Here is a 19,241-nt window from a genome sequence, read left to right on the forward strand (position 1 = left end):
AGGCAACTCTGTAAGACCTTTAACCTCTGTAAGACATTACCTAGCACATAGCCATCCTACCTATGACCCTGAGTTTTGTTCAAACATAACAAAACAATGAGGACAGAAGTGTTTAGTTCTTCCTGACTGGGCCTAATCTAAAGAGCATTTTGTTAAATCCTACTGCTCATCCACCTACCCAAATGTTCCCTTTGAATCTGCCCGGGAACATAATGTAACATTTGGAAATTTATCACTAGTTCCCTCAGACTGAACAAGTGAGTAATAGAATGCTTGTTCAGGCGAATCCTAGACCTCAATCCAGAGCCCTTGGCATTGGCCTTAGGGGCAGACAGAACCCTAATCCCTGTGACTCAGGAGTGGTGGCCCATTTCCTCCAGACACCTCACCACCATCATCATGGGGCTTCGCCTTGCCCCATAGTTTGGAGGCTGACCAGCTTTACAAACTTGCAAACTGGGCACTTAGATAAACTCGGCCCCAAAGCGGGGGCAGACACTGCCCCTCACAGTGGTGCGTTGACCTGGCTAAACCATCAGCAAGGACGGATTCTTGCAATGCCCATCTTTCGGAGCCTCTCAGCCCTGAGAAACTCTTTGCTTCTGGGACAGCAAATGCTGTCCTCCCACACAATGAGCAAATGCCTCCATGGCAGATGGGCCAGGCTGCAGTCCCTCACAGTCAGCAAACTAAAGGCTTATTAATCCAAAGGGAACACAAAGCCCAGGAGCCTCCATGGAAAGCGCCCTTCCTCTTACCCCATTCGGTCCTTTCTAGGTCTAAGTTGGCTGAGAGCTACACATGCGTGGAGATTGAAGTCTCCCAGGAATGGGGCAGCAGGCAGCCAACATGCTCTCAGTATCCTGAGGGCCAGTGCTCACCATAGAGGCAAACGTTACAATTTTGTGACAGGAAACGGGCTTGTCAGATCAGTCTGTGAGTGAGTTTGTCACCATGAATGCAAAATGTTGCCTGTGGGAAGGAGAAGGAAGGAATGCCTATCTCTTAAAAAAAAGAAAAATCTCTGCTGGAAGGTGCTCAGGGAGATGTGTGCCCTCTGCAGGCTGTCTTCTTGATGACGCCTAGGACCCAATTACTTGGTCCAGGGCCTTTCCCATCAGAGTGAAAGGTAAAGGATTTGCAATGGTCTATAAAACCCTTGAAGATCTGACCTCCCTCTCCTCCCACTGTCTCCTAAGCCAACTAGTTCTAACAACAAGGCCTTTCTCCCTTGTTTTGGTTACCTAGCCCTGTTTATGACTATCCCCAAATAGAGCGGTTAAAAAGAAAAGAGCAAGCATTGATTTTGCTTACAGCCCCGTAGTTTGATCAGGGGTCACTGGAGAAGGCTCATTGCTGCTGTACATGGTGTCAGTTGACAGGGTTCAGCTGGGGACTGGAGGACCTGCTTCCAGGACCACTCCTTCACACAGCTCTGGCTGTCACCTGGAGGCTCAGCCTCGACCCTCTCCACCTGGGCCTCAGCGGGCCTGGCTTCCTCACAGCACGGTGTCTGGGTTCCTAAGGGAGAGAGCTGAGCAGATGCAAGTCACGACAGCTGCAAGTCACCTCGTGTCACTTCGTTCATACTCGCCACGCTCCACAGTCTGGGGGAGTCACAAAGGCCTGTCCAGGTTCAAGAGCAGGACACTTAGATCCCACTTCGTAATTCAGGTCAGCGGATTTCAAGGCTCTGGAAGGTCACACTGGAGAGGAAATCTTATAGTGGAATATAAAATCCATGATTATTCCTGTGTTACGCCAGGCATGCTTCCTCCCAGGGCTTGGCCTTTGTTTTCTCTTTGTCTAGAATGCTCTTCCCTCAGATATGCACTTGGCCCATATTCTCAATAGTTTTGGTTCTTTACCCAAATAGTTTCTTCTCAGCAAGGTCTTCCCTGGGTGTTATGTGCAAAGCGAAAACTCACCCCACTTCCTTACCTCTTCCCTGCTTTCTTTTTCACCATTGAATTGACACCATCAACATGCTGTTTGCTTATTTATTTATTTTACTGTTCCTTCCATTAAATTGTAAGTGTCCATTAAGGGATGGCATTTGGTCTGTTTTATTCATTGCTGTTTTTCCAGAGCGAGAAGAGTACCTGGCACATAGTGTGGACTCAATACATTTTTATTTGAGTAAATTAATGACCATCTGCCCTCAGAAGATGTAAGTGACCATTTGTTCTCATTTACTTTGGTCCTCGGGTCCTGATTGCAGAGCCAGGTACAGACACTCTCTGTAAATAAAGAAAGTGGTTTTAAACTTTCTCAATTGAAAAAAAAATCAACAATAAACCAGCTGCATTCCACTTACAGTCACTTTTTCACAATGACCCTCCTCTCCTCATCTACAGAATAACAGTGCTAGCCAATCTGGTTCTTAAATTCTCCTCCCACAATGCTGCTCCTGTCTCCAGTGAGAGCCAGGAATTAAAAGAACAGAAAGAGGAAAAATCCCAGGGGATGCCCAGGAGATGAGGCACAGCTCAGACAGTAAACCTCTGCGTATCTGCCTAATCTTTCCGTGTTTTGTCATCTGATGAAGTTTTCCTGTAAATCATCTTCAATGTTCACAATTCATATGTCTTAGAAAATGGGAAGAAAGCAGGGAGACAATTAACTTAAATTTTATTGGGCAGTTGATTGGGCAATTCTGGTCTTTACTTAGGTTGTCCGCCTTGAGCTTATTCATACATTCTCCAGAGGTGTTTGGAATAAAGTAGTGACATTTCAAGGTAGGTTAGTAAAGAATGCTCTAAATTGGATGTGTTCTTGAATTTTACTTAAATATTATTCACTAAAGAATACAAGTTGTATCAGGTTGGAATGCATGGACCCCATCATCAGATATATTGTTCCAGAAGTTCAAATTGAGTCTGTTCTTAGATGAACTTATGACATTTCAATGTATATAATTGGCAAATATTTTCCTCCTGCCAAAATAAAGAGAAACAAGAGCCATGGATCCAAATATCTTCAAGTTGGTGGACAGGATTGTGAAAACTTATGATGACATTTCAATGTATGTAATTGGCAAATACTTTCCTCCTGCCAAAATAAAGAGAAACAAGGATCCAAATATCTTCAAGTTGGTGGACAGGATTGTGACAGCACCTGGGATGTGACACTGGAGTCAACTCAAAAGCACACAGGTCCACATGGTTCCCCCTTGCTTCAGGACCCTGAATCTGGGGATGTCTACAGCAGAAGGTGGCAGTTCTCCATGTTGGCAGGGGCAAGGGTATAGGGCAAAGGGGATGACAGAGCCAGGGTTGCTTCCTTCTCAAGCAGGGGTTATAAGAATGAAAGGACAGTTGAGCTCCTTCTCAGACTAGGTATGGCGACTATAAACTATTAATGTCATCTACAGGCAGAAGCACTTTGAATATAAATGAACCAGCCAATGAGCCTTTTGATTGGCATTTATATCTCTTTTTATAGAGATCACATAGAGTAGTGTTATAATTCTTGACAGATTTGATTGTAAAATATATGGGACAGTAAGCTCCCTGGAAGAAAGAAAAGATGATTAATATTAATAATGGGCCAATAATACACAACAGATACCAGTAATATGTTTTGTATTTATATAGCTATTGTTTTAACTCATTGGAAAACACTATGCTTTATTGTTAGGAATGCAATAATAATAATAAGACACTACATTATCTAGGTTACAGAAAAGAAGACATTCAAGCTAATCCCTAAATCCAATTAATTTCTTTACTCGCATAACAGAAAAAAACAATACCCATTTGATTCTACTATTCACACTAATGTATTCAAAGAAATGTGCCTGATTAAAGACATAGATCAAAATCGAATAACTTGGTTCAAATGCAGCTGGTCCCAGAGCCCTTTGGACGTGTCAAGGAAGACTGGGGTTCTCTAAAAAATAAATAAGAGACCAGAGAAACAAAGTGTATTTATCTCACAGTGATGAGATCTTTTGTGTTTTTGTTTTTCCCCCTTCTATATGCAGGATGCTGAGTGAAGCAACTCTGAGCTCTGTCAACAAAAATACGGTTCTAATAAGAGCGTGTATTGTTATGGGGGAAACTATTTCACTAAAAAATGTACATCTCTTAGATTATACCTAGCACTTGGAAAATTGCAAAATGTTTTACCACCTCTATTTCCCACTTCCTCTTCTCTTCTCATGACTCTATCCATGGCTTCATGGAGAAAGGTAAAAGCAGAAAACAAAAAAGAATGGCTTTTGTGATTGGCTCAATTTATGGTTTCCTTTTCAGTCAAAATAGAGCAAATCAATAAGTAAAGTTACATATATCAAGTCTTCATTTGAAAGACATTTGGAATGCTTTAAAGACAAATATAATAGGCAGTAGAATAGAGGTAAATATGTATAATATGTGGAAATTGTGATCCCCATAATACTAGTAAATAATGACCAGTACATTGAATTCTGAAAAGTCCTAGTCACTTGTTAGAACAAGACTTAAATTAGATCTGAAATTTTTTTAATCAAAAAAGAAGAAACGAATAGCTACACAGTTTACATAAGCACAACCACTCTTCTCAGAAAAAAACAAAAAAACAAAAACACCTGTTTCATTTTCTAAGATTTTAAAGAAGGTTTTGTTTTAATTTTATTTTGTATTTTGCTGTTTTTGTTTGTTTGTTTTTTGCTCTTTCTTCTCCTGTGGGCTTTAAAAATCAGATTCTGATGATAGAGACAGAAATACATTCTCCCAGCCTATCCCCTTAGCAAATTGCTGTGGTTTGGAAAGCTCATCTTACAGGAGATGTTATGAGTCCCCATGCAGCATTCACCCCTGATATTGTGCATCTTCTATTTAGTGATGCCCCCATTAGCCTTTGCTGCATACACAAGCTACTCCAAAGCTTTGTGGCTTACACCAAATAACCATTTATTTGCTCGCATATCATGGGATTGGTAAACTGAGCTAGACTAGACTGGGCCATTCTTCAGCTTGTTTTACCTAAGTTCACCTTTGTAGCAGCTGCACCTGGCAGCTGAGCTGGAACTGGATGGGTGAGAATGACTTCACTCCCATGTCTGGTGGTCGGCAGGCTGAAGGCTAGGGAACTTTTTTTCCCCTCTACTTGGCTTCTCCAGAAGGTTAGCTTGGGCTCCTTCAAACTGCTATCTCCTAGTTCCAAGTACAACACAAAAGAGCAAGTCTCAGTGTGCAAGCACTTTTCTGGCCACTCTTTGCATTACATTTGCTTATGTCCCATTCGCCAAAGCAAGTCATATAGCCAAGCTCAGATTCAAAGGTTGGCTCAGACTTTACTATGAAAGGCAAGTACTGCAATGTATTTATGGCTATTTTTTAAATTTTCTTATTTATTTATTTATTTATTTATTTATTTATTTATTTATTGCATTCCACTGCTAGTTCAATATTACTGCTGCTGCTGGAGAGAAGAGAACACCTTTCCCCTGTTTACACTGTAGCCTGAAGGAAAGAACTATAGCTTCCATTTCTTGCATAAAACTTTGTGTTGCACAATGAGGTCAACTGTGGGGCCTATGAAACCCTCTTTTAGAAAGCGAGGATATACCTCTCCAGTTGATGTGGGAGGAAATGAGAAACCTTATGATTTAAGAGGTGTGGGGAGAGTAGGTAGAAATGTGTAGAAATGATGCAGGTGAAAATTGTGTGTGTGAATGTGTGGGCATGCACACATATAAGGTGAGAGATGAATAAACTTGTATTTCAGTGTTAACCAGTTTTATTTTATTTTATTTTATTAGGGCAAAGGAGAATTATGGAACAATTTTAGACATTTATAAATCTTTTTTTTCCCAAGTCCACACCAGGACTTGTTGTGGGATAATATAGAGCTAAAAACATTAGCACAAAGCACTCTTTCTCTGGCAGACCTTTCCAAAGTGCCTTCTTTTCTTTCTGGTAGTCCCCTGAGGTGTCTCAAATATTCCCACAATCACAATCTTAGCTACCGTGTGGTGTCTACCATTTTCCCTGCTTCAGTTCCCTGCAGGGATGTCAGCTGCCAAGGCTGCTGATGCTGGCAAATGCTTTTGAAGATTCTGGGGTCTCAGGTGCTGATGAAGGCTTTGTCTCCACTAGTGATGAAAGTGCTAGCACCAGCATTGTTGGGTCTGCAGGTGCCGCTTTGTGTTTTTATAGCTTGTAAAGGTTTTCCTACAATAGCAGCCTATAGATTTTGCTGGCTGCTATTTTGGATTCCTTGACTCAATTGGAGCAGTTTTCCTGCGGTAGTTTTTATAGTTTATCATGCAAAGAGACCTGCTTCCCAGTCCTTCCTATAAACCTTATATCGACTACGTTTGGCCATTAAAAGCTGTGTATCAAGCAAACAAGAGTCTGTGGGTCACCTGAGTGGCTACAGCTTGTGAATCTACCTGTGGTCAGTTGTGGGTAATTGGCGGCTTTGTTGATCTCGGCTGTGCCATCTGACATGTCTGATGGGCTTAGTTGGAGACCCGTGGCTCCACTCCATGTCCCCTCTCACCCCCCAGCAGGCTACCCCAGGATTTCTCTCAAGGCAGTGCCAGAGTTCCAAGAGAGAGAGCAAGTGCTCAAAGCCTCTTGGGGCCCAGGCTCAGTTTACAATGTCACTTCTCCTGTTCAGAGCAAGTCAGCAGACCAGCCAGATCCAAGAGGTGAAGAAGTAGGTTTTCTCTCTTACTGGGAGGAGCCATAAAACCACATCACAAGGGACATGGATATGGGAAAGGCAGAGAATTGGAGCCATCTGTGCAGTCAATCTAACTGCCACATAACCCATTCACCTCTTAGTCCTGGGGTGAGGATAGGTTGGCAACTCAGACAAGGTTAGCTACATTTTAGAAAGATTAATTTGGCAATCCTTGTAAAAAGGTGGAGGATAGATTGATTTAGGTAATGGTCAGAGAGGGTGGTATAACCAGCAAAATGGCTTTTGCCTTAAGAAGTGATGAATCAGAAGGGATGGCAAAGAAGTTACCCATGGTGTGACTGACTTGTAGTGAATGCCTGGAGGGGTGTGTTGAGGTGAATAATGTGGCCACTTTCCTGGCTGAGGTGAACACAGAGCCTTGTTGGATCGGCCATGTTCACATGGTCATTGGAGGGAGGAGTGGCAGACAACACAGGGCCAGATGTTTGCCATCTTTGTCCTGTCAAGGGCAGCAGCAGTGAAGTTAAAGAGTTTTTGAAATCAATTAGGAGGCAGAATTTAAAAAGTATTGGTGATGAAGTGCAAATAAAGGCAATTATTCTAGAATAATCCTAGAATTTGGATTCAGGTAACAGATGAGTGACAATATCATTTCTTCACCATTCTATTCTTATTATATAAATATTAGATTTGAGCCTCTATTATATAGGTAGGTCCTTTATCCTATTGTAGAAAGAGCACATTGTTTTTCTTGTCCTCTGTTGGTGCATAACAAACCATCCAAAAGCTTAGAAGCTGCAATAGTAAATTTTATGTCAACTTTACTGGGCCATGGGCTGCCCAGATATTTGGTCAAGCATTATTCTGGTGTTTCTGTGAGATTAACATCTTTATTGGTAGAGTAAGTAATGCAAAGTGCCCTCTCTAATGTGGGTGGGTTTCATCCAATCAGCTGAAAGCTTGAATAAAACAAAAACGCTGACTGTCTACCTCCCTCCAATCATCTCCATCCCCCCACCCCTGAGTCAGAGAGAATTCCTTCTGCCTGACCACCTTGGAACTAGGACATCGACTTTTTCTTGCCTTCTGAAACATCGGCTCTTTGTGGGTCATAAACTTCCTGGCCTTTGGACTGGAACCACACCATCAGCTCACCATTGGCCCTCCTTGGTCTCCAAGGTGCCGACTCACCTTGCAGATCTTGGGACTTGTCAGCCTCCATCATCATATTCGCCAATTTCTTAAAATAAACAAACAAACAAACGAATAAATAAATAAACAAACAAACAAATAAATAAATAAATAATTCTAAATGTTTTTACTCACACCCACACACAACAACCATTTTACTTCTCAGAATTCTGTAGGTCAGACATTTAATAGGATGGAGTGGGGATGCTCTATGACACCTTGGGGCCTCAATCTGCCTCCCTCTGGCCTCTCTCTCTCAACGTGGTCTCATCGTGCAGAAGATTAGTCTGAGCTTAAGAGTTTGGCAGATGCCTCAAGAGCAAGTTTTCCTAGAGGATACACATTGCTTAAGCCTCTGTTTCTATCATGTTTCCTAATATTCCACTGGCCAAAGCAAGTCTGATGGCCAAGCCCTGAGTCAGTGTGTGCAGCCACCAAAGTTAAAGCCTGTCACATCGTGGGGGGGGGGGCATGTTGGTGTTGCATCTTGGGCATATTGACTCTGATGGATCTATGTGATATCAAAGTAGGAAGAGTCAGGTGACAATATGGGTCTGAGGCTAAGTATAAGTGATTTAGCTGGATAGATACATTTGGAAATCATGAATATATAGGGGCAATATGAGAATATTTCACCATCAGTACAGCAATTAATTAGAAAAGATACTGCTTATAGCCTCAAAGCAGAGTCTCAGGGGTACCTTGTTATGTGGCCTTACCCCTTAGTTATTGGATTATTGGGAGGTGTCAGGAGTCCCAGGAAAAGAAGCAGGACAGTCAGAATAATGAGAGGATGGGGTGGGGGGGCAATGGGCACCAACTACTTACTAATTGGTAGAAAATATTACAATGTTTTATAACTGTTATGAGTATCAGCATTATACCAGGCAATAGCTGAAACCATGGTTAACCATTGGTAGTTTGGTTAACATTGTACTAGGACAGCTTTAGATTAAACTTAGCTAATATTCAACTATTTTGGTCTACAAAAATTATAATTTTGTATACTGCAACCTAATCATCAATGAAACAAAAAGAGGTCTAAAATGGATACCAAAATTTACTTAATTGGCAGGTGAACAAGAAGAGTTTCCAAAGGAAATGGAAAAGAATGGCCTATGGAAGGCAAAGGGGGAGTACAAAGAAGACGGGGAAGGCAAAGGTCTTGAATACCATACAGTAGTGATTGAATAAGATGAGAACCAAATGGCCTTTGTATTTGGCAACTAGGAGCCTTTTTCAGTTCAATTTTGGGAAAAGCTCGGGTCAGAAATCATGTTACAGAGGCTTATGAACCACGTGGAGGTGAGAATTGACAAAAATGAGTTTAGAATAATATTTACCAAAGCTTTGCTGATAGTAAGGGGAGAAAGGGTAATTGATTGGGAAGTAGGATTAGGGGAAATTATATTTTTAGATGAAAAATATTTGCTCACCATTATATAAGGAATGGACAGGTACTTAAAGATCCTTCAGCATATTGTTGTAAGATAATTGGTCAAAAAGGAAGAGTGGAAAGAGCAAAGTCCTGGAGTTGGGAGCCTGTGGTCCTGGTTCCAGTGTGTCTAGCCTTGAGGGCCTGTTTGGCCACTTCATACATGTCATTTTTTTGTAAATAGTAGTTCTCATCTTGATTGCACAGTAGGGTGTCCTGGGGGAGCTGTTCAAGTTCTCCATGCCCAAGTCTCACCCGATACTGCTTACATCAGAACCTCTGGGGTGCACCCAGTATTCAGGATTCTTTTAAAGCTCCTAGGTTATCACAGGTGTGTTCAAGATTGAGAACCACTGCTTCAGAACGTTAGTTATTTGTTTCCTATTGCCTCAGCTTTGGTGCTTTAGCCAAAATTCTGAGACAACAGATAACATCCCACTCATCAGTCATGACTATCGGAACAGGCCACTCCCTGACAATGGTGGCTGTTGCAGACCTTCTCTCAGGACAGTGATTCTCAACCCTTCCTGTGGATTAGAATCTCCTGGCACTTAACAACATACTGATGTCTGGACTGCACCCAGAGACTTCTATGGTCTAGGATGGTGTTATGGGATGGTGTCTCTCAAAAAAAGTTATGTTGAAGTTCTAATCCCAGGTACTTTAGAATATGACTTTATTTAGAAATAGTATCTTTAAAGATGTAATCAAGTTAAACTAAAGTTGTTAGGGTGACCATAATCTAATAGGACTAGTCTTCATAAAAAGGAGTAATTTGAATACAAGACATGTACAAAGAAAAGATTATGTGAAGAGACATAAAGAGATGACCATGTTAAGATGATGTTATGCTGTCACAAGGAACATCTAGATCTACCAAAAGCTGGGACAGCTGGCTAATGTGGCTCAGTGGTTGAGTGTCGAACTATGAACCAGGAGGTTACTGTTCAATTCCTGGTCAGGATACATGCCCAGGTTGCAGGCTCGATCCTCCATAGGGGCCCTGAAGGAGGCAGCCAATCAATGATTCTCTCTCATTATTGATGTTTCTATCTCTTTCTCCCTCTCCCTTCCTCTCTCTGAAATAAAACAAAACAAAACAAAAAAACACATACAAAAAACAAAAGAAGCTGGGCCAGGTAAGAAGGGATCCTTCCTTTATGGGTCTCAGAGGGAGTATGGCTGCCACCTAGATTTTGAAATTCTAGTCTCTGGAACAGTGAGACAATACATTTTTTATGTTCTAAGTCACCCAGTTTGTGGTACTTTGTCACAACAGCCCTAATAAATTAATACAGATTGGTATGGCTACTGGTAGTTTTAAAAGTGGCCCAAGTGATTCTAACATGCCAGGATTGATTTTCACAACTATTAAGGCTAAGAAATGTGTAGTAGGGGGTAACCTGGGTAAAAAATACTGTCAAAATCAGGTTAGAAGCCATGCAAATAGAATTATCACTGTATAACATTTAAAACTTAGGAACATGTGAGTAATTTTAATACCTAGTTATATATTTCTTCTTAACTTAGGCTTCACATTATAAAAGAGGCACTTTCTGTCTTGCTCCTCTGCAATTTCTTGCCTTGAGCTCATTTTTTATGTAATTTCTCATCTTGAGCTTCTGGATTTCCACTGTGTGCTTTATAGGTCTCCTCATGGTGTAGCCTTTAGTTGTCATGCCTCAGGGCACTGTCTTGCACCTATCCCTCTCGGACTTTATCCTGTTCATTTAGAATGTAACATTTCTCCAATTTGTCAAAGTTACTTAGAATTCTGATCCTGCAGCCCAAAATTCTAATTCCCATTAGTCAAGGAGAGTCCCCAGGACAATTGAATTAAGAATTATATGAACTCTGGGAGAAATCAATTTGGAGAAGATCAGATAATGGAAGGTTTATTATATTATGCACTGCACTAAAGTGTAAAGATGTATGAAAGATAAATGGTCAATGTATGAATTATACAAAGAGTTCCTTAAACAAGACTGTGAGACCAATCCCTGCCCGGGCATAATATGAGATGTAAAAGCTTGTCACTGTCACTCAGAATGTGGTCCACAGAGCAGCAGCATTGACAATACCTGGGAGCTTTTTAGAACTGCAGCATCTCAAACTCCATCCCAGACCTACTGCATCTGGATCTGCATTTTTACAGCATTCCCAGGGAAGTGCATGTATATTACATTTGAGAGATAGCCGTGTAGAAATGGTTCCTGCCTTGAAGAGCTCACCATGGTTGAGGAGGCAAGATACAAACTTGGTAGATCAGTGCTTCTCAAAGTGTAGCCTGGAGGACCATTTGTATTTGAGTGACCTTCAATACTTGGTAAAAGAAAGGATACATTTGGCCCCTTCACAGCCCAGTTAATTAGAATCTTTGGGATGGGTCTCAGAAATTTACATTTTTGACAAGTTCTCCAGGTGACTTTGATGCACATTAAAGGTGGAGAGTAATTGCTCCAAAACAATGGCAACTTATTTCACTTCAACACACCTGAGGAATAGAACACCCTTCCATTAGTAACAGTGGTTCATACCGGCAGCATTCTAGAAGGGGCAGCTGCTCTCTCCTAGACCAGTGTCATTCAAAGGATGGTCCACAGATCGATAGCATGGATCTCCCCTGGGAGCTCTGCAGAAACGCAGAATTTCAGACTTCACTCTGTATCTACTGTTATGGGCTGAATTGTGTCCCCCTCAGATTTGTAGGTTGAAATTGAATCTCCAGCAGCTCAGAAACTTTAAGAAGTTCTTAGATTAAAATGAGATCTTTAGGGCGGGCCTGATCCAGTATGACTGGTGTCCTTATAGGAAGAGGAAATTGGGACACGATGTGTGTGTGCACAGAGTAAAGACGATGTGAAGCAGGAGAAGGTGGCCATCAATAAGCCAAGGACAGAGGCCTCAGGAGAAAACAATCCTGCCCACACTTTAATTTGGACTTTGAGTCTCTAGAATTGTGAACAAATAAATTTTTGTTGGCTAGGCCACCCAGTCTGTGGCACTTTGTGATGGCAGCACCCTGGTAGACTAATATGCCAACTAAATTAGGATCCTCATTTGTTTTTAATCCTCACCTGAGTATATGTTTTTCTTGATTTTTAAAGAGAGAGAGGAGGAGAGAAAGAGAGAGGGAGAGAGAGATAAATATTGATTGGGTGTCTTCTGCATACTCCTCAACTGGGTATTTGAACCTGCAGCCTAGTTATATGTGCTGACCTGGAATCGAACCCATGACCTTTTTGCTGTACAGGATGATGCTCCAACTAACTGAGCCACCCTGCCAGGGCAGAATCTGCATTTTCAACAAGATCTACAGGTAATTCATATGTATAAGAAAGTTTGAGAGGCGTGAGTCTAGGACAGTGGTTCTCAAACTCTCAGGGACCTTGAGAGTTTGTTAAAATACAGATATCTGGCCCCACCGCAGAGATTCTGTTTCAGTAGGCTGGGGGTGGGGCCAGAAAAACTGCATTTCTAACAAGCCCTCAAGGGGATGCCACTGTCCTTAGTCTGCTGCCCACACTTGCTATTTGGGCCCAGCAGCATCGACCTTACCTGGTAATTAATAGAAAAGCAAATTTTGAGTCCCCAACCTGGATTTACTATATGACCAAATTTTCTAACCCTATAGAAAGTCTGGGGCTGGGCCCAGAAAAAGTGATTCTGAAGTTCAAGTTTGAAAACCGGTGGTCAACACAATCATTGCAAGGGTCCAGGAGTATGTAGGTTCCCCCTGCAGCAGGGAACCTGTGAATGTGATTTGGAGGCTGACTTAAGATTATATACGGGATCTTAAAGTCAATTGTCACTTGAAACACCCTTTGCCCCCATGTGAATATTTTGACATTTTCCTGGAAGGCATGCTCTCATGCCAGGAAATGACTGTGGGCAATAGGTAAGGCAGTGGTTCTCTGCATCAGAATCACCTAACTATTGGGCATCACCCCAGCTTTTGATTCCCTTGGTTTAGGATAGTGTCCCAGAACTTATCTTTCTCAGCAAATTCTTAGTTGATGCTAATGCTGCCCGTTCAGGGATCAAGGCTTGTAAAATATTGGGATATGAGTCAAACCTTGATTTCACGGATCTGTGCTCTGCCTAATAGCACTTCAAGCACTGTATTTTCCCCTTCTCTGGCTTGGAGCACAGATACAATGCCTGGAACTAAAGCAGCCTTCATGGGACCACAAGCTTACATACCTAAAGGCAATGGGCCAACAAAATAAAGATGGATGAGTAGCCAGTTAGAAACACAGAGCCAATGCCAATAGCCCTCTACCCCAGATGCTGCATTATGCGGGGTAGTTATATTTATTCTTTGAGCCATAGGGAATTGAGTTGTCTGTTAATTATAGCCAATATCACTTCTAAATGATAACAAACTTATCTGTATAATGATAGTAATAATAATAATAATAATAATAATAATAATTTTAAAAACCCACAGCAAGTAACCTAACCTAACCAGGTTTCTTTCTCTTAAGTTAGAACATAACAAAATAATAATAATAAATAAAAAAACCCCAGCAACATAAGAAAACTATAAAACTACCACCTACCATCATTATCATGGTATAAAATAAAGGGCATTTTACTAGTAATCTACACAAAAAGGCAGAAAAATGTAATCGACTAAATGTAGCTTCCAAAACATCTTTGCTTCCTATTTTGATGAAGATGAGTGAAAACTTGTCAGAGATCTCCAGACATCTTCAGACAGACTCATAGTTCAGGCAAACCAAGATATTTATTTACTGAGTAGTCTCTATGTGGCTTACATCACTAATTACTAATAGATAAAACTCATTTAACTTTTCATACTTATGTTTGAATTTGACTGTGTATCTTCCTGGCTCACACTAGACCTCTAAGTTTAGTCAACACCTTCCCATCAAAGTTCCTTTGACCAGTTCATAAATTGCTCTCACTTGCTGTGTTCTGATACATGTGTCTATATAAACACACATATGCTCATTTATCCATCAGCAAGGAAAGAATTAAACAAACAGTAGAGTCACAGAAAAACTCAAAAATGGCATGTGTATCTTAAAATATGCTTTACTGATGTGCTCACTGCCGAGAAACTGCTTTGCTCAAACAGAAACCCAGCCTGATTTTTATTTTGTTACAAAATAATTAGTTCCTAAGTCAGCTTTTAATTTTATGTTAATGAGACCCCCTACAGTCTTGGCTCCTACCTTCAAATTAGAGATTGATCTATAATTAATAAGGCTTCTAATGGCAGTACCTGAAACAAAGGAGATCATTGGGGCAGCTGGGAAGAGAGAGCTGAGAAGTAGAGAAAGGGCATTTACAGTTGCATGCTTACCACATACTAAGTTGGCTCCTGGTGACAGAAGCAGGTGTCTCAGGGCGGCAAGTCTGCTGGCTCAAGCTCCTCTAATAAGGAAAGCAGCTAAGCTGCCCCTCTGAGTTCTTAGGAGGGAAAGCTGCCCCTCTGAGCTCTTAGGAGGGACTATGGGTGCCTGCTTGGCCCCTGCATGAGGTTTCACCCTAGCTTGAAAAACTTGCTTTGAATTGTTTTTTTAAAAAAGCACCAGGTGAAGGAATCATTTTTCCCAGCCATTTTTGGAGCCCTGTTACTCCTCTGCACTGTAGTTTTACAGCCTCGAAATTTCCAGCGATTGAAAGAGAGAAGCACTTGCTGATTAATTAAAGCCTAATTTTCTACTCTATCATAATTGCAGCAGTAGAGGGGGAAAAAAGTAAGACTTATTATTCTAAAAATGAAAATGATACCCGGACTGTTTGGGCTTATTATGAGCTCTGTGTTACAATTTGTTTTCAATTGAATCAATAGAATAAACATGGAAATGAGCTCTGTGAAATAATTTATTTTTAAAGGATCTTAATGAAAGCCTGCATCATTTCATTTTAAAATTTTTAGACTCTGCCTGGATAGACTTAATAAAGACAAAGGAAAGAGGAGTGTAGGTTTTGTGGTAGATCAGAGACAAACCGACGGTCAACCTGTGTGTGGTTTTATGACCATGATTTCTAACCCTTTTAAGGACTCCAAAGTGGATCCCCTGTTAGCTCAAAACACAATTTCAGTTCACTTCAGATTTTTAGGCTGAGCACAGTCCTGGAGGGTCGGGGCGGGGGGCTGAACTGAAACGTACCGGGAAGCATTAGCGAGGCTGGCTGCTTTGGCTCTGTCTCCTGATTTGGTCCTGAGCATGTGGGCTGGGGTGTGAAGGCCGTCAATGTGACAGGTGGTGACCCGGCACCCTGTGATCAGAGCTGGCTCTCCCAATGCAATTACCTGCCTCACTGGTTCTAATGGGAAGGAAGGGTTGGTTTTATCTCTTCACTTTCTGCTGAGTAATTTACAAATCTTTATAACCACTAGTTGTGAGGGGGGGCGGGTAAGAGGGGAATGGTCAGTGGGGGACACCTGGGGAATTTTAAATTTGTACTTTGTAACTGTTCCATTTAGGTTGGTTAAGTGCAATATAGTGCTAAGTGTAAAAGAAGTAGGTTACAAAGTTGTATATGTATATTTACATTTATAGAAAATTTATTTATATGTATTGTATATCTTATATGTTCTATATATTTTATACTTATAGTATGTATAGATACCTGTGCATATATATGCGTGTAAAATACATAATTTATATATAATATATGCATATATTTATATAAATGTTATATGTATAACATATACATATACACTTCATATTTTAAACATATTTTACATATGTATCTATGACACATATGAGTATCATATAAATATAGTGTCTTTATAGATGCATGTATACCATATACCATAAGTTTGTATGCATATTTACATTTTAAATGTAACATATGTAAATATGTATATATGTGTATATTTATATTTATAAAAAATATTTCTAATCTATATAGCAGTGTTTATGTGTGTGTGTGTGTGTGTGTGTGTGTGTGTGTGTGTGTGTGTAGATAGGATATAGAATATACACCAAAATATCAAATGGATAAAGTGGTCATATCTGGAAAGTAGCATTGTGGATAATTTTTATTCTCTTTGTGACTTTCCATATTCTCTAAATAATCTACAAATATAAAGTGTCACTTTTGCAATCATAGAAAAGTCACTTAAAAGAAAGAGAGAGGAGCCCTCCTGCAGGTCCAGCATATCCTCAGGACAATTATTTTCCTGCCGTGATGAGTGAGAGTTCCTGTTCTCCTGATCAGGGTCCCTGCCTTCATCTCAGATTGCCGACTGTGTCTGTATCGTCTGGGGCCAAGCAGCATGCTGTGCAAGCTACATGGGTTTGGAGGGGTCTAGGATTGGTCCCTGTCCTCCTTCCCTTCCATTTGCATGCATGAGCTCACTCATCTGATAGGATCACAGAGACTCATGGGGGTCCCTTAAATGTTCTTGGTGTTCACTGATGCTAATACGATTTATCACATGCATGTCTTCCTTCCCTCAATCTTTCATGACAGACAGGGGGAAATGAAACTGAATCTGATAACACACATGTTACACAAGTTCCAGACCAGCATTTTCATGTGTACAAGAACTAGGTCCCTGGGCATCCCCCTCCCACCGAGATTCTAATTCTGTAGGTCTGAAGGGGATCCAAGGAACTGCATTTCCAACAAGTTCCCAAGTGATGCTCAGGGTGTTGGTCTCTGGACCACTGTTTGAGGGACCAGGTCAAATGATTCTGAGTCTCTACCCACTTCAGCAGCATCAACACCAATGACTTTGATTATCAGAGGTGTTGAGCCAGGATTTGCTTTTTCATTAGGTTCCCAAAATATTCGCGTGCACATGGCAAAGGATGGTGAAGCACCTGGATGGACACTGATGAGAAAGACACGGTTACTCTACAGAGGAATGAAACCCAGGGCATGATGGCAGCGATGCTGTCCCATGCCTGCAGCCCCGCAGCTGTGGGGCGGTGGCCTGCCTGAACGGGGAGCAGGCGACCTGCTGAGGAGAAGAGTGTCAACACCAAGAAGTGCATTCCCGTACCTGTTCTGAGCGTGTCACTGAGACTGTCAGTTGCCAGGGTTGTAAAATGAAGGCACTGAGAGCCAAGACAAACACATATATCAAGATACCTGTTCATGCTGAAGAGCCCATTTTTGTTATTACGCAATGGATAGATGCTGCCCTGGCCAAGAGAAATCCTCTCGGCTGCAGAGCACTTCTCCATGATCCCTGCACCTGGAAACAAAAGTGGCCCTGCCCTGGGAGGGTTATCAGTCCTAATCTGCCCACCAAACCACTGTTCAACTGAGGGTCCCACATGGTATGGTAGAATTAGTAGTTGGACCCAGAGGAGCAACTATTCAAGTGATTCAGCAGCAAACCCACGCATAATAGTAACTGAGCAGAGATAAGGAGCCTGTCTCTGAAGTAACCGGGATGCCTAGAAATAGAAATGCATACTGTCATGCATACAGGAAACTACACTGAGCTCAAAGAAGAGAATGATTTCCATTACAAAGGTACTGATAGAGCTTTGAAAGTGGCACTCTTAGCTCTGAGTGGCTCGCCTCCAATCCAGCTCCTCCTAGCCTTGCAAGAATGATACCCAATTATCGAAATGATAGTCCCAGTTCTCTGGGTAGGGGTTCCACAGATTCTACTAGAAACAATAGACTGGCTGACTTTATCCAACAAGCCCCTTTACCACAGGAAACTTTTGTTCTGGAGACACACTACAACTTCTGTAGGCTCAGAAGATCTTGCAGCTGATTCTCCTACCTTTAACCCTTTACCAACATCCATGCAAACTATTTGGACTCCATTTGAAGCAGTTAACCCACTTTCTGGCTTTGGGGGCCATCCTTCTGGTGACATGAAAACTCAGTGTAGAGGAAGTCTACCTCCTACATTTCCTGAGGGCATTGAACACCCATTTGCTGGAGGATTAGGAGCGACCCACCTGGTACAGGCAACTATGTTGGCCTGGTTCCAATATACACCCCTGATTTTTCTAAGGGTACTAATACTAGTAGTTACCCATCTTCCAATGGTGGAGGCTCCATCTCTAGCTCACCTCTAGAATTAAGACAAAAGCAGGACTGTTTGATTTGCTTTGAGAATGAAGTTATTGCTGCCCTAGTGCCGTGTGGCCACAACCTCTTCTTCATGGAATCTGCCAGTAAGATCTGAGAAAGAACACCATCATGTCCAGTTTGCCAGATGGAAATTACTCAGGCAATCCAAACTCACTCTTAACACATCCATATGCAGTATATACATATACTGAATATATAAAAGATAATATACTACATATATATGTGAATGACCTTCTGAACGAAGACAGGTCTGCGAGGGCCAAGCCCCTTGCACGAATTTCATGCATTGGGCCTCTAGTATATATATAACATTGTAAAGGAGGCATGGGTATAACGGTATGCCCAGTAAACTTCCTAATGAATTCTTATGACTGTTATGGTCACACTAAACCTAAGTGGTCTCTTGTCTATTAGTTTTGTTTGAATTACCGGTATTAACATCCTGTTGACCCAGAGACATAACTTGTATAAGAATTGCTAAAGCTGAAGTTCAACTGTATTGAGTGAAGATCATCATAGGCTGTGTGAGCCTATGAGAAAAGTGTATACATCTAAGATTTCAATACAGTGGGTCCCTAAGCCTAATCACAGTTTACAGAGGGCACTCGGTATTGCAGATGCTTCAGACACTTCCAGGGCTGCCGTCTTTACACTGCCAGTTTTGACAAAACAGGTTTGTTTGTTTTTTAATTTTACAACAACTCATGCCTAATTCTGCAGGGTTGCAAATAACTTTTCAATGCATTGTGAATTACTTATCCTATCTAATAAAAGAGAAACATGGCAATTAACTAACTTCGCTACCCTTCCCATTGGCTAATCAGGGCGATATGCAAATTAACTGCCAACCAAGATGGTGGCCGGCAGCCAGGCAGCTGAAGTGAAGAGGGATGCTTGCTTGCTCCAGTGATGGAGGAAGCCAAGGTTCCCC

General features: G+C 41.5%; 1 pseudogene; it reads left to right on the plus strand.

The window, feature by feature from the left end:
• Positions 1-2,963: 2,963 nt before the first annotated feature.
• Positions 2,964-18,470, plus strand: LOC102245968 (annotated as a pseudogene).
• Positions 18,471-19,241: the final 771 nt, after the last annotated feature.

This window comes from Myotis brandtii, unplaced genomic scaffold (assembly GCF_000412655.1).
Source record: "Myotis brandtii unplaced genomic scaffold, ASM41265v1 scaffold137, whole genome shotgun sequence".
NCBI lineage: Eukaryota > Metazoa > Chordata > Mammalia > Chiroptera > Vespertilionidae > Myotis > Myotis brandtii.